The sequence below is a fragment of the Nyctereutes procyonoides genome, unplaced genomic scaffold, assembly GCF_905146905.1.
Source record: "Nyctereutes procyonoides isolate TBG_1078 unplaced genomic scaffold, NYPRO_anot_genome, whole genome shotgun sequence".
NCBI classification, from domain to species: Eukaryota; Metazoa; Chordata; class Mammalia; order Carnivora; family Canidae; genus Nyctereutes; species Nyctereutes procyonoides.
The window spans coordinates 6,205,611-6,219,748 of NW_026575148.1; the positions used below are offsets into that span (position 1 = coordinate 6,205,611).

At 36.8% G+C, this 14,138-nt stretch overlaps 1 protein-coding gene and 1 pseudogene across 1 annotated transcript in view; one reads left to right on the forward strand and one right to left on the reverse strand.

The window, feature by feature from the left end:
* Positions 1–14,138, reverse strand: part of KIAA0825 (KIAA0825 ortholog) — a 391,927-nt gene that overhangs the window by 364,757 nt on the left and 13,032 nt on the right. The window contains exon 2 of the mRNA XM_055312867.1: positions 2,593–2,741. The gene's annotated coding sequence lies outside the window, so the exon portion shown is untranslated. The remainder of the gene's footprint in view (positions 1–2,592; positions 2,742–14,138) is intronic.
* LOC129501628 (MARCKS-related protein-like) lies at positions 11,733–12,553 on the forward strand (annotated as a pseudogene).

Here is a 14,138-nt window from a genome sequence, read left to right on the forward strand (position 1 = left end):
TATATGTTGGCAAATTGAACTCCAATAAAAATATTTATATATAATCTTTAAAATTTTTAAAAAGGCCATTTGTTATTCTGGAGAGAAAAAAAAAAAAAGGTGTCCTAAGGCACTGGTATAGTTTAAATTAGTTTAAAAGGATTGAGCCCAAAACTTCACTGACAAACGTACACATTTTCAAACCACTACACAATGCTGCATAATTCCCACTTACTGTTGAAGATGGGCTTAAAAAGAATATTACTTGTCAAAATTATGATGATTTAATATGATGTGATATGGGAGGGTCCAATGGGTAGAAAAAGTAAAGTTAGGGCTAGAAGTGAAGATAAAATTTCATAGCATCATCCCAAATGAAAACTATTAAAAATTTCTAAAATTCGACACTGCATGAAAAACAACAGATAGAGGGAATGAAGTAGAATACACCAGAAAAGAAACATCAATGTTTGCTTAGTCATTAATAAGAACCAGGAAGGGTAAAACCTGGTGGTTTAATCAAGGAGAAGATGAGAATTACATGGTATTTTAGGTTGGTCAGTTTTGCATCAGCAAGAAAAGATCAATAGGTGACTTGTTTCTCTTTTAATCTTTTGTATCTCTAACATAGGTGATGAAAAAGACAACTATGGGACAGATTCTAATATGTTTATTTTCCTAAGTTAAAACTAGATTCAGCATAGACATTGCAGACCTGAGCTGTGAAATCATGACAGTTAAGAATCCAAGAAAAGAGGAGTGTCCTGGGTGGCTCAGTCAGATAAGCATCTGCCCTCAGCTCAGGTCATGATCCCAGGGGCCTAGGATGAAGCCCCACATCAGGCTCCCTGCTCAGTGGGGGGAGTCTGCTTCTCCCTTTCTTTCTCCCTCTGCCTCTCCCCGTGCTAGTGCTTGCTCTCTGATAAATAAATAAAACTTAAAAAAAAAAAAAAAAGAATCCAGGAAAAAAGAGGAATGTGGTTGAATAGATTACTCTTTCCCTCCTCTTTCTCCTTTTGCTCTTTCACTGCAGAATGCTCCTGGTTGCTACTTTAATGTCCAGTGGGGTACTAGAAAATTTTTTAATGCACAATACATCAGATTTTACTTTATATTTTACTTTCTGTAACAAGTTTACTTTAAAAAAACAAGATTTTTCCCTCCCTGAAAATCTGCACAGAAGTGTTTTATATAAAACCTGCCACATGAAGGTTTAAGGCAGATTTTACATACACTCAAGTATACTGAATAAGTATTGTTCAAATGAAATAAACATCAGGCTTATCTTGCACTTGTAGTGAAAAAGATACCAAGCATGGGAATTGTGATTTTCAACATCTAGAGAGGTGATAAATAACAAGATCCAATGGTTAGGATGAGAGGTACAAGAAGACTAGATTATGAACAGAATGATATCAACATCTCATGTCTTGTTACTTAGGTCTCTACTGGTCTGAATCAAATTCCTGGAAAAACAGAAATTTACTAAAATGCCTGAGCTAACTTTTCCACCTGTCTTTCGACAGCAGAGAAGCAAGGAATTTCACAACAGTGTGACCTATTTCTGCCTCTTAGATTTATCATATGCATTTTTTAATGACCCCAAACCAAAGGAAATGTAGAAACCTATTTGAAAAGCTGACATTAAGGTTGTGACACCAACCAAAACAACAAGAGAATTTAAAGTTAAATTGACACACAATCCCCAAATGAGTCTGTTTGCACTCCTAATTTAAAAAACAGTTTCTATATGAATATAGTGACGGCATGTCAGTGTCTGCTTTGAAACTCCTGAATTTTGTCATATGGTGTTTGTGTCACAACCTTAATATTATTTAAATATACTTTTTAATATCTATTATTTAAAAAATATCTTTGAATTGAAGATACTCCTAAAGCTTTGAAGAAGCCAACCTCAAAGCACTGCATTCCTAGCATGCCACTTTTATTAGAAGTGGTGCATAAAACATTTGCTGTTGACAAATCTAATTCATTAAAAGGTGAGATGGATGCATTTTAAAATAACTGGCTGGCATCATTATCCGCAGCACCTTTTATAAATTATTCCTCTTCTCCCTTTTGACTGAACTTGTCACAGTTCCCTTTCAGAGTCTGAACATTATGCCTTATAGTCAATGCTTTCAACATGTTTAGACAAGTCATAAGTTAAACAAGCAGTGGTACTTTATTTTCCAGAAATGAGAAAGAGTAGCAGAAATACTTACAGATGATTTCGTTCGATTCATTGATTTTTAACTAAAGACAAGTAAAGTCAGTTAGTGGTGGTTTTATCTCACACAAAGGATTTAAAAATGAAACTATGCTGTTTGGGGAGAAAGCTGAATTTCAAAGCAAGGTGCATAAAAAAGAGATGCTGGCAGCCCGGCTGCACTGTTGTGCAGAAGACTTAGTTTAAAATTGAATTGTGCTTCCCCTGACACACGAGATCAGGTCCATCATTCGGCTGACAGCTGGCGGGCACACTAACCTCCTCAAGGAAAATGCTAACTGTATTTCTCTTAGAGGCCAAAGGAAGAGAATTATAGAAGCCTCCAAGGAGGCGCAGCAGGGAGAGAACAAATTATTCAAAATATGAAGAAAAACACTTCTTACCTAATTTTGTTTCAGAAGACTCTAAGAATGAGCTGGTCTTCCGATCCCAAGGAAGGGGGAAATTATTTCCTTCCAAGTAGTCAGTAGAAGAGCTGCCTTTCCTTTATTACTTTCGGTGGAGATTTTTTCCCAATGTATACAAAATATACCTATAAAATAATTAGATAAAACTTTACCACTGTCACAGAGGAGGGGGTATAGACACAATGTCTGTTCTACATTGGTAGTGACAGTACTGTCATTAAGTTCTGACATACAGGCATGAGCTAGGAGTTGCTGGAAATATATAAAGACACACTAAAGTTGGGGTACCTAAGAAAAGCTTATTATTAGTAAGATGATCCATAGATTATAGGCACTTGAATAACCATAGACTAGATTCTGGGTGCCATAGATTAGAGGTAGGAAAATGTACATTTAGAACATTCTTTTCATATTCATTCATTTTTCAAATGTTCCTAAATAAATGTAGATTATACAGAGTAAAGGATGGATGCACCACATAAAACAAGCAGTCTTTCAATAAATTCCTTTTTTCCTGTTTAGTTACCAGTTTAGTTTCCAGAACAGTTTTAAAATCATTTTTTTTCTCACTCTTGTGGATTATCTTCTTAAAATAGATTCTGATTCAGTTGATCAGTGTTTGGAGCCTGGCATTCTGTATTTCTAAGAAGCTTTTAGGTAATGCCACCAATGCTGTGGAGCCATGGACCACACTTTCACCAGTCTATTTGTCTTTCCCTCCATCAAAGTACATTGTTGCTATTTTTGAATGGCTCTTTGTCTTTCCATATAATTTTAGAACCTATTGCCACATACTCCTCCACCCCCACCAAAACAAGACAAGAATTGGAGACTGTTTTGACGAAGTTGAGCACCTGTAAAACATTGAGTTTCCCAAGCTATATGTATAGTATACCATTTTACTTACTAAGCTTTTATTGTTACACAGTAATGCTTTACTATGTTCCCCTTGGGAATTTTGTATATCTATGGTTGTATGTATTCCTAGGGATTTCATATTTTTAATATCAGTGTAAATACTATCTCTTTGCAAAAACTTCATCTTCTGTTTAAGTATGTATTTGTATAATTTTTGTATACTGATGTTCTTATCCAGTATATTTGCCAAACTCTTATATTCTTTCTTTAGGCTTTCATCATGCACAAATAGGGTTTTACCTTTGTTCCAAAACCTATGCTTTTTACTCTTTATGTTGCTTAAGTAAAAGAAAAAAGTTGAACAATAAATGTATTATTTAATAGAAAAGACTATTTTGTTATTGTTAATCAGCAAAACCAACTTCTTGGTTACGCCTTTGTCGACTAGAAAACTGCTATGAAGGAGCTTCCAAATGCTTCCTTTGACATTTATTGATTGTCCTCATACTTCTTTCCTTTCTCTGGTGGCTATATGCAAGCGGCTAATACTAACATCCACTATACCAAACTGACTTCTGGTTGTTATTTCATCAGAAACAAACAACCCAATAGTCAACTTGACCACTCTGGTAACTGAATTTGAACAAAAGGGAAAAAAGGAATTATAAAGAGAAATGGTTCAGTTCCATCTAAGAACTAAGATGAAGATGCCAAAGCTAGAATACCATTACAGAGAAACAACACATCATCTACACTCAATAGCTGAAATCACAAGACTTCTTAGAAAACCCATAAGTAACTGAAATCGCCTTCTTGATGACAATATCACCCAGCTCCAGAGCAAATCGCCCTTCTTTATAGCTTTCAGCCAATCAGCTTGACCAAAGGGAAAAAAAAAATTAAGATTTACTGCTTTACAAACTGTCAATGTTGTTACCATTGGTTACTTGAGGAAAGGTAAATGTGCATGATGGTGGGAGGGAGAAAAGGGCAAAGAAAGAGGTGGTAGTAACTAATATATAATAACCACTGTAATAATTAAAATACAACAAACTGCTTCTTTTAAAATGTTTAAAAATAAAAATAAATAAAAATATGTTCATATACCACTACAAACAATAATTTAAAAGACCTATAGCAATGAAGAAAATGCTTAAATGGTGAAGTGAAAACAGGATCCAAGAGAGCATGTACACATTCTATTGCAACTGTTTAAAAATATGTGGACAAGGGGATCCCTGGGTGGCTCAGCGGTTCGTTGCCTGCCTTTGGCCTGGGGCGCAATCCTGGAGTCCCCGGATCGAGTCCCACATCGGGCTCCCGGCATGGGGCCTGTTTCTCCCTCTGCCTGTGTCTCTGCCTCTATCTGTGTCTATCATAAATAAATAAATCTTTAAAAAAAAATATGTGGACAAGGGGCGCCCAGCTGGCTCCACTGGTGAAGCATGTGACTCTTGATCTTGGGGTCCTGAGTTTGAGCTCCATGTTGGGGTAGAGTTAACTTAAAAATTTTTTTAAAATATGTGGACAGTATTTTTGGTTAGGAAGATCAATCCGCATGCATCCCCCCCCTTCCCTCAGAGGCCCCCTTAAAAGATAATAAAGGTATGTGTAGCTGGTTGGGGGAGAGAATTTAAACCATAACAATGAGAAATGAGAAAGTTATCGCTACAAATTTATACAGAGGGAAGAGCATTCATGGTAGAAACAGTAAGAAGTCAAACTCTAGAATTAGTGCAGAGAGTGCTGCAATTAGAACAACAACCTGATATCCCTGACAGAAGTATGGAGTAAGAAGTGAAGCTAAAATATACCAAATCTCCCTCCCCTACCTTTTTGTACAAGCAACTATGTATTTTGTCTTTTACTTGTTCATTAAATATCTGACTGTAATAAAAAAACAAGTAGATGGAAGAAGTGTTGTGTTTGAAGAAATGAATCTAGGAAAGACAGTATGGGTATGGATGGCCCCAAAGAAAAGTCGGCATCATTGAGGCCCTTAGCTGACTTCTAGCATACTTAAATTTCTGTTTTCTAGTATGAATGCACAGCCAAGAACCACTGGGCATTTGAAGAAAAAAATTTTTTTTCATATTTGAGATCCAATATAAAACATAAATTTACTCCAAGAAAAACAGAGACAAAATAATTAATAGAACATGTAAATTTTCCATCACTGTAAGAGAGTAAAGAAAAAAAATGTATACATAATACAAAACCAGAAGTCAGACTCTCAGCTATGGCTGAGCACAATCAGCAAATATTCTTCCAAAAAGAAACTAAAGAGCCATACAAAATTGACAAATACGATAATTTTAGTGCTCTAGAAATTCACCAAAAGGATGTAAAAACTTAAGAAGCATGTTTATTTGAAAGACTGCTAATCTTTAAATAAAAACACTAGGACCCTATGACATTCTGGTTTGGCTTCTTATGATCAATAACAACTCAGTCAATAAAGGGGTTCTTCCAGGGTGGGGAAGATCATTAGGACTAGAAATATCTCTATTGTAGTCAAACCGGGGTAACTTGAACTTGAGTGGCAGGTTATGCCCACATCCAGCAGTGTTTCAGTGGAAGTGATGATCTTAGAAATAAGCAAGCAGGAAGAGTAAACAACTCCATTAGTCCAAGGTCATGGTCATAACTGGGGCAGACATATTCTTGGCTAAGGTTGGCAGAATGTGCAATGGAGACCAGAGAGGAACATAGGGAGTCACACATTCCTGAAGCCAAACAATCACATATATAGAGCAAATGTGAAAGATCTCCACAGTAAGTGAAAGCTATAACACACCTGAAAACAGTGTAAATTGTAAATGAATTCCTCCAACACTACAGAAATCCATCAGCAGATGACAGAAGACTTACTGACTTCATGTGTTTAAACACAAGCAGTGTCCAACAATTAGCTTATAATTTAAGACACGAAGACACAGGAGCAAGTCCTAGAAAGCCAAATGCAGACCCAAAATAAAAATATTAAGAAACAAAAACAAAAGAAAAACCCAACAGTTTTATCAGTGCCACACATCACAAGGGAGTCACTGTACTTAGTTTAGGCAAATTACTAAACCAAGAAACAAGCAAATGAACAAAGCAACAGCAACTATCAGAAAGAAAATCATAATCTAGAGTTGCTACAATAGCTAATCTAAAATATCCAGTTTTCAACAGGAAATTATGAAACATGCAAAGAAATAGGAGAAACCATCTGAATGTCCATAAATATTAGATTTAAAGAAAGACTTCAAAGCAGCTATTACCAATATGTTCAAAGAACCAAAGGTGACCTTAATTTAAAGAATGAAAGGAAAATAAGACAACAATGAATAAAAAATAGAGATTCTCAACAATGAAACAAATTTTTTAAAAATGGAATTTTTTTAAGATAAAAAGTATAATAAGAAAATTCACTAGAGATGGAGGACCTTTAATGATTCCAACAGTTAAGCATCCAACTCTTGATTTCAGCTCAGATCGTGGTCTCAGGGTGGTGGGATTAAACCCCATGTTCATCAGGCTCCAAGCTCAGTGGGGAGTCTGCTTGAGATTCTTTCCTTCTCCCACTGTCCCTGCCCTAGCTCACCTGCTCTCTCTCAAATAAACAAATAAATCTTTTAAAACAAGAAAATTTATTAGGGGGAATTCGCAGCAGATTCAACATAACCTGATGAAAGAATTAGTGAATTTAAGATAGATGAAGAGAGATTACCTGATATAAAGAAAAACTTAATTTTTTTTTTAACAGAGATATTTGGGACAATCAAAACTATATCAAGAAACATGTAATGAGTATTCCAGGAGTGAAGATAGATGAAGGGATAGAAAAACTACATGAAAAAATAACAGACAAAAGCATACCAATTTGATGAAAAACATTAATCTACTTATCAAAGATTTTCAACAGACCCAAAGTAGGACAAATATAAAGAATCAATATCTAGACAAAGCATAAACAAACTGAATTACAAAGACAAACAGAAAATCTTAGAAGCAACAAGACAAAACTAACTCATCACATACAAGCAATGACGAAAACAATGGAGGCCATAAGTCAGTCATTGAAAAATTCAAAGGGCCAAAAAAATTTGCCCAGTATAGATTCTATTTCAAGAATAAATATCTTTAAAAAAAAAAAGAAAGAATAAGTATCTTTTCAATTAAAGGCAAAATACAGCTATTACTTTTAAAACTGAAGATAAAATAGAAACTGAGACCTTGTGGCTAGCAGACCTGTTTTAAAGGAAATATTAAAGGAAATCTTTCAGCTGAAAGAAAATGACACCATGTGTTAATTTAAGTCCAGAGTTGGAAATAGAGTGGTCCAGAAATGGCAAATATATGGTTAATATAAAAGACTACCTAGAAGGCTCAGTTGGTAGAGCATGTGACTCTTGATCTCAGGGTTATAATCTGAGCCCCATGCTGGGCATAGTACTTCCAAAAAAAAAAAAAAAAAGACCCTAAATTAAAAATATTATATTTGTTTTCATTGATGGCATAAAGAAATAATTATAACATATTGTTTAGTTTATAACATGTAATATGTTAATACATAGGACAGTAACAGCAGAAAAGAGGAAGACATTATATCGGAACAAAGTTTTTATATTTTACCAAAATTAAGTTGTATGAACTGGCTGGTAGTAAGTTGGTTCTGGTAAATTAAGATGTAGATTATATTGTCTAGAGTAAATTCGAAGAAATTTACTGTTTAAAATGTAAAGTGACACTAAAAATAAAAATGTGCATACATTAAAAATATTTATTTAATACAAAAGAAGGCAGTCAAGGTGGAAGAAAGAAGTCACTACCAAAAACCTACTAGAAGTAATAAATGAATTTGGTAAAGTTCCAGGTTACAAAATTAATACCCAGAAATCAGCTGCATTTCTATACACTAACAATGAAGTAGCCAGAAAGAAAAATTAAGATGACAGTTCCATTTACAATTGCACCAAAAATTCAAAAACAAAACAAAAATCCAAATAAACCAAAATCTAGGAATAAACTTAACCAAGGAGGTGAAAGACCTGTACTCTAAAAATTATAAAACACTGATGAAAAAAGAAATTGAAGAATGACACAAACAAATAAATAAAAAGATATACCATGCTCATGGATTGGAAGAACAAAACTGAATTATCTCACAATTTCAGATTTCAAGATATACTACAAAGGCATAATCAAAACAGTACGGTACTAGCACAGAAACAGACACATAGATCAATAGAACATAATAGAGAGCCCAGAAATATATCCACAATTATATGGTCAATTAATCTATGGCAAAGGAAGCAAGAATATACAATGGAGAGAAGATAGTCTCTTCAACAAATGGTGCTGGAAAACTGGACAGCTATATGCAAAAGAATGAAGGTGGACCACTCTCTGACACCATACACAAAAATAAACTACAAATGGATTAAAGATCTAACTGTGAAATCTGAAATGAACCATAAAGCTTCTTAAAGAAAACAAAGGCAGTAATTTGACACTGCCCATAGCAACATTTTTCTGGATATATCTCCTAAAGCAAGAGAAACAAAAGCAAAATTAAACTCTTGGGACTATATCAAAATAAGAAGCTTTACACAGTGAAGGAAAACATCAAGAAAACAAAAAGGCAACCTACTGGATGAGAGAAGATATTTGCAAATGATATATCTGATGAAGGGTTAATACCCAAAATATGTAAAGAATTCATACAACTCAGCACCAAAAAAACCCAAATAATCCAATTAAAACTAGGCAGAAGTTCTGAAAAGATATTTTTTCCAAAGAAGACATGAAGATGGCCAACAGACACATTCAAAGATACTCAATGTTACTCATCATCAAGGACATGCAAATCAAAAACCACAAAATCACAATGAGATATCACTGTACACCTGTCAGAATGGTGAAAATCAAAAAGGCAAGAAATAACAAAGATTGGTAAAGATGTGGAGAAAAAGGAATCTTGCACATTGTCAGTAGGAATGTGAATTAATACAACCACTGTGGAAAACAGTATGGAGGTTCCACAAAAAACTTAAAACAGAAATACCATTTGATCCAATAGTTCTACTCCTGGATATTTACCCAAAGAAAATGAAAACTCTAATTTGAAAAGATATGTGCCCCCTGTTTACTGCATCATTATTTCTAATAGCCAAGATATGGAAGCAGCCCAAGTATCCACTGATAGATGAATGGATAAAGAGGTGGTATGAGTGTATATATAAATACACATACACACACACATACTGGAATATCACTTAGTCATAAAAGGGATGAGACCTTGCTTTTTGTGACAACATCAATAGACCTATTATACTAAGTGAAATAAGTCAGAGAAAAACAAATACCATATGATTTCAGTTATACATGCAACCTAAAAAACCAAACGAATGAGTAAACAACCAAACAAAAAAAGTGAATACACAATCAGACCTATAAATACAGAGAACAAAATGATGTCTGCCAGAAGTGAGGGGCCTGGAAGGATGGGCAAAATAGGTCCAGGGGAGTGGGACATATAGGCTTCTAGTTATGGGATAAGTCAAGGGAATAAAAGGTACAGCATAGCAATATAGTTAATGGTATTACAACAGCACTGTAGAGTGACAGATGGTAGCTACACTTACAGTGAGCATAACATAATGTATAGACTTGTTGCATCACTATGTTGTACACCTACCACTAGCACTGTGTGTCAATTATGCTCAAATTCAAAATAAAATAAAACAAGCTACAAGGTGCCTGTGTGGCACAGTCAATTGAGCACTCGACTCTTGGTTTCAATTCAGGTCATGATCTCAAGATCCTGAGATTGAGCCCTGGATCCAGTTCTGCTCTCAGCACAGTCTTCTTAGGATTCTCTCTCCTTTTCTCCCTGCCCCTTTCTCCAGCACTAGCACATTTGCTCTCGTGCTCTTGCTCTAAAATAAATAAATAATAAAATAAGCTTCAAAGAAAAAAAGGTATGAATAATAATAAAGATATGGCAAAATGGAAAATGTAAGCCCAACCATATTAATAAGTACATAAAAAATGAATGATTTAAATACTTCAATCAAAAGGCAGAAATTTTCAAAGTAAGGGATACCTGGCTGGTTCAGTCAGCAGAGCATTCGACTCTTGATCTCAGGGTTGTGAGTTTAAGCCCCACATTGGATGAAGACATTACTTACGAATAAAAATCTTTAAAAAATTTAAAATGAAAAAGAAATTCCTTTAAGTAGATAAAAAAGATCCTATCATGTGTCATCTAAAAGATGTATCTTACATTCAAAGATAAAAAATTAATTACAAGTAGAAGAATCAAAAAAAATATGCCATCAAATACTAACCATAATATAGCTGGAGTTACTACACTAATATTAAACAAAATATGCTTTAAGAAATAGTATTTGGGAGCACCTGGCTGGCTCAGTCAGTAGAACATGCAACTCTTGATCTAAGGGATATGAATTTGAGCCCCACATTGGGCCTGGAGCCTACTTAAGAATATATAAATTTAAAAAAAATAGTATTTGAGAAAAAGGGGATATTTCAACATGATCAAAAGGTCAGTACATCAGAAAAAATAATGCTTATAAATGTATATGCACATAAAACAAAGCACCAAAATCAGCAGAGCAAAAAATGACAGAACTGAAAAAAGAAACAGACCATTTAACAAGTATAGTTGGATATTTGAATACTCTCCTATCAAAAACTAATAGAACATAAAATCAAAAGAGTATTAGAAAATATTGTTCACCTACCAAAGTAACTCTCGTATAAACTAGTCCACTCGATGGCATAGTACAGATTTTTTTTTCAAATGCCAAAAAATATTTTCTAAAGTAGCCCATATACCAGGTTATAAAACAAGTCTCAATAAATTTTAAATAAGATCATAAAAAGTATCTTCTATGTAGAACAGAATTAGAAATCAATAAAATATATCTTGGAAAATCCTCAATATTTGGAAGTTAAAGAATGTACTTTTAAGTAATTCAAAAGAAGAAATGCAAGGGATTTGAAAAAAATTTTTGCTGAATGATAGTGAAAACACAACATGTCACATTTTATGGGATACATGGAAAGCAGTGTAGAGAGGGCATTCCGGCACAGAACAGAGCAGTTGGGCCCTGGGGGCCTGCAGCTCAGTTCACCCCTCCCTCCCCACCAAAACTCGTTTCCCAGCCAGGCCAACCTGGCCAAACTCTCCTGTGGTACAAACCCAAGGTGGCCCCAGGACACCCCCGCAGCTGACTGCCCCCATCATGGGCAGCCAGAGCTCCAAGGCTCCCAGGGTGACATGACCACTGAGGAGGCAGCAAGCATTTCCTCCGCTAAGGCCAAAGACAGGAGAATGGCCACATGAAAAGCAATGGAGACTTATCTCCCAAGGGTGAAGGGGAGTCACCCCCAGTGAACAGAACAGAGGAGGCAACCACCCCAGCGATACCATCAAGCCAGTGAGGGTACTGAAGTTGAGGGGGATGGCCCAGGCAGGGAGACCCTCAAGAAGAAGAAATTATCTTTCAAGAAGTCTTTCAGGGTGCCGGATGGTTCAGTTGGTTAAGCATCTGCATTCGACTCAGGTCATGATCCCAGGGTCCTGATACTGAGCCCTGCTCAGCAGGGAGTCTGCTTCTCCCTCTGCTCCTTCCCTCACTTGCTCTTTCTGTCAAATAAATAAATAAAAATCTTATTTAAAAAAAAAGAGGGCTTTCAAATTGAGTGGTCTGTCCTTCAAGATAAATCGGAAGGAGGGTAGGAATGGTTTTTCAGCCTTCTCATCCACAGGCAGGAGCAGGGGGAGATCAGAGCCTGGGGTGAAAGCACAGCCCAGGAAGGAAAGGCTGTTGCCACCCCTTGTTGGCAAGGAGCCCCAGGCCAAGGAGGTAGAGGCTAGTGCTGCCACCAAGGGAGGAGACACAGAAGAGGCAGGGCCCTCAAGAGGCAGGGCCCTAGGCTACAGAGACCTCTACTCCCTCAAGAGAGTGGTCCTACATCTGCCAGCAAGCAGAATGAGTACCTGGGTGGGGGGAGGTGGGTGATCACTAAGCTGCAAAAGCTAAAAGCTGTGCTCTCCTTGTGAGGTTGCTGCCTGAACCTGGTACCCTGGCTGCCTTCCTGTGCCCAGAAAGGAAGGTGCTGTTGCCCCCTCACAGTCACATTCCCTCTCCTTTTTTTCTCCTGTGGATTCTCCTATCATCCAACTAGCCTTCCTCTTCAGGATAGTTGAAGATGGTCCCTTGTAGTTCCCCAAGTTAGGTTAGTGATGTGAAATGCTCCTGTCTGTGGCCCTACCTCTCCTGTTCCTACCACTGCAGAAGGCAATTGCTTGTTTTCTTCCCCAATTCTTTTCCAAGTAGGTTTTGTTTACTCTAGTCCCCAAATCCGAGCCAGATGTGGGATGTCTATACTACCAAACCCTGAGTGTTCAGCCTTCCCCCCTCATTGAATTTTTAATCTAATCTTTTGTGCTGTGCCGAGTACCACCTGGGCTGGGGAGGACCTTGCCCCTGTCTAGGTTTTTCTTTTTCTTTTTTCTTTTTTTTAATTTATTTATTCATGAGAGACACAGACGTGGGGCTCCTTTCGGAGTTTCCAGGATCACACCTGGGCTGAAGGCGGCGCTAAACTGCTGGGCCACCGGGGCTGCCCTTTATATTACTTAAGTCAGTTTTGGTCATTTATGTCTTTCTAAAAATGTGTCTATTTCATCTGTGTGTCTAGTCTGTTAGCATAAAGTTATTCACTGAGTTGTCTTATATTTCTTTTGATTTCTGTGTGGTCAGTAGTGACATCATTTTCATTCATTATTTGGTAATTTGTGTCTCTTTTTTTTAAAAAAGATTTATTTATTTTAGAGAGAGCCTACATGAGTGGGGGGAGGGGCAGAGGAAGAGGGAGAGAATCTTCAAGCAGACTCTCCACCACCAAGTGCGGAGCTTGCACTGGGCTTGATCTCACAACCCTGAGATCATGGCCTGAGCCCATATTAACAGTTGGATACTTAGCCAACTGAGCCACACAGGCATCCCCGTTTTTTGTTTTTGTTTTTTAATTCTTGATCAGTCTTGCGTGACAACAGTTGGCAGTTTTGTTGATCTTTTCAAAGAACAAACTTTTTACTTTATTTTCTCTATTGCTTTTCTCTCTTCTATTTCCTTTATTTGTATTGTTATCTTTGCTGCCTTTTTACTGCTTTATTTTTGTTTTGCTTTTTTTGGAGGTTTGAACTTGAGTAAGACAGTCTTTTGTTGTTGTTTGAGAGTGAGAGGGACATGGGCCTTGATCCCAGGACCGCCAGGATCATGACCCAAGCCAAGGGCAGATGCTTACCCAACTGAGCCACCCAAGTGCCCCCTGAGTAAGACAATTATAAAAACTTTGACTGGCGCAGGGTAGCCAGGGTGGTTTGGCGGTTTAGTGCTGCCTTCAGCCCAGGGCCTGATCCTGGAAACCTGGGATCGAGTCCCATATCGGGCTCCCTGCATGGAGCCTGCTTCTCCCTCTGCCTGTGTCTCTGCCTCTCTCTCTCTCTCTCTCTGCCTGTGTCTCTGCCTCTCTCTCTCTCTCTGTCATGAATAAATAAATAAAGTCTTAAAAAAATAATATGAAAACTGAATAGACCTAAAACAAGTAAAGACATTCAGTTAATCACCTAAAATCTCCTC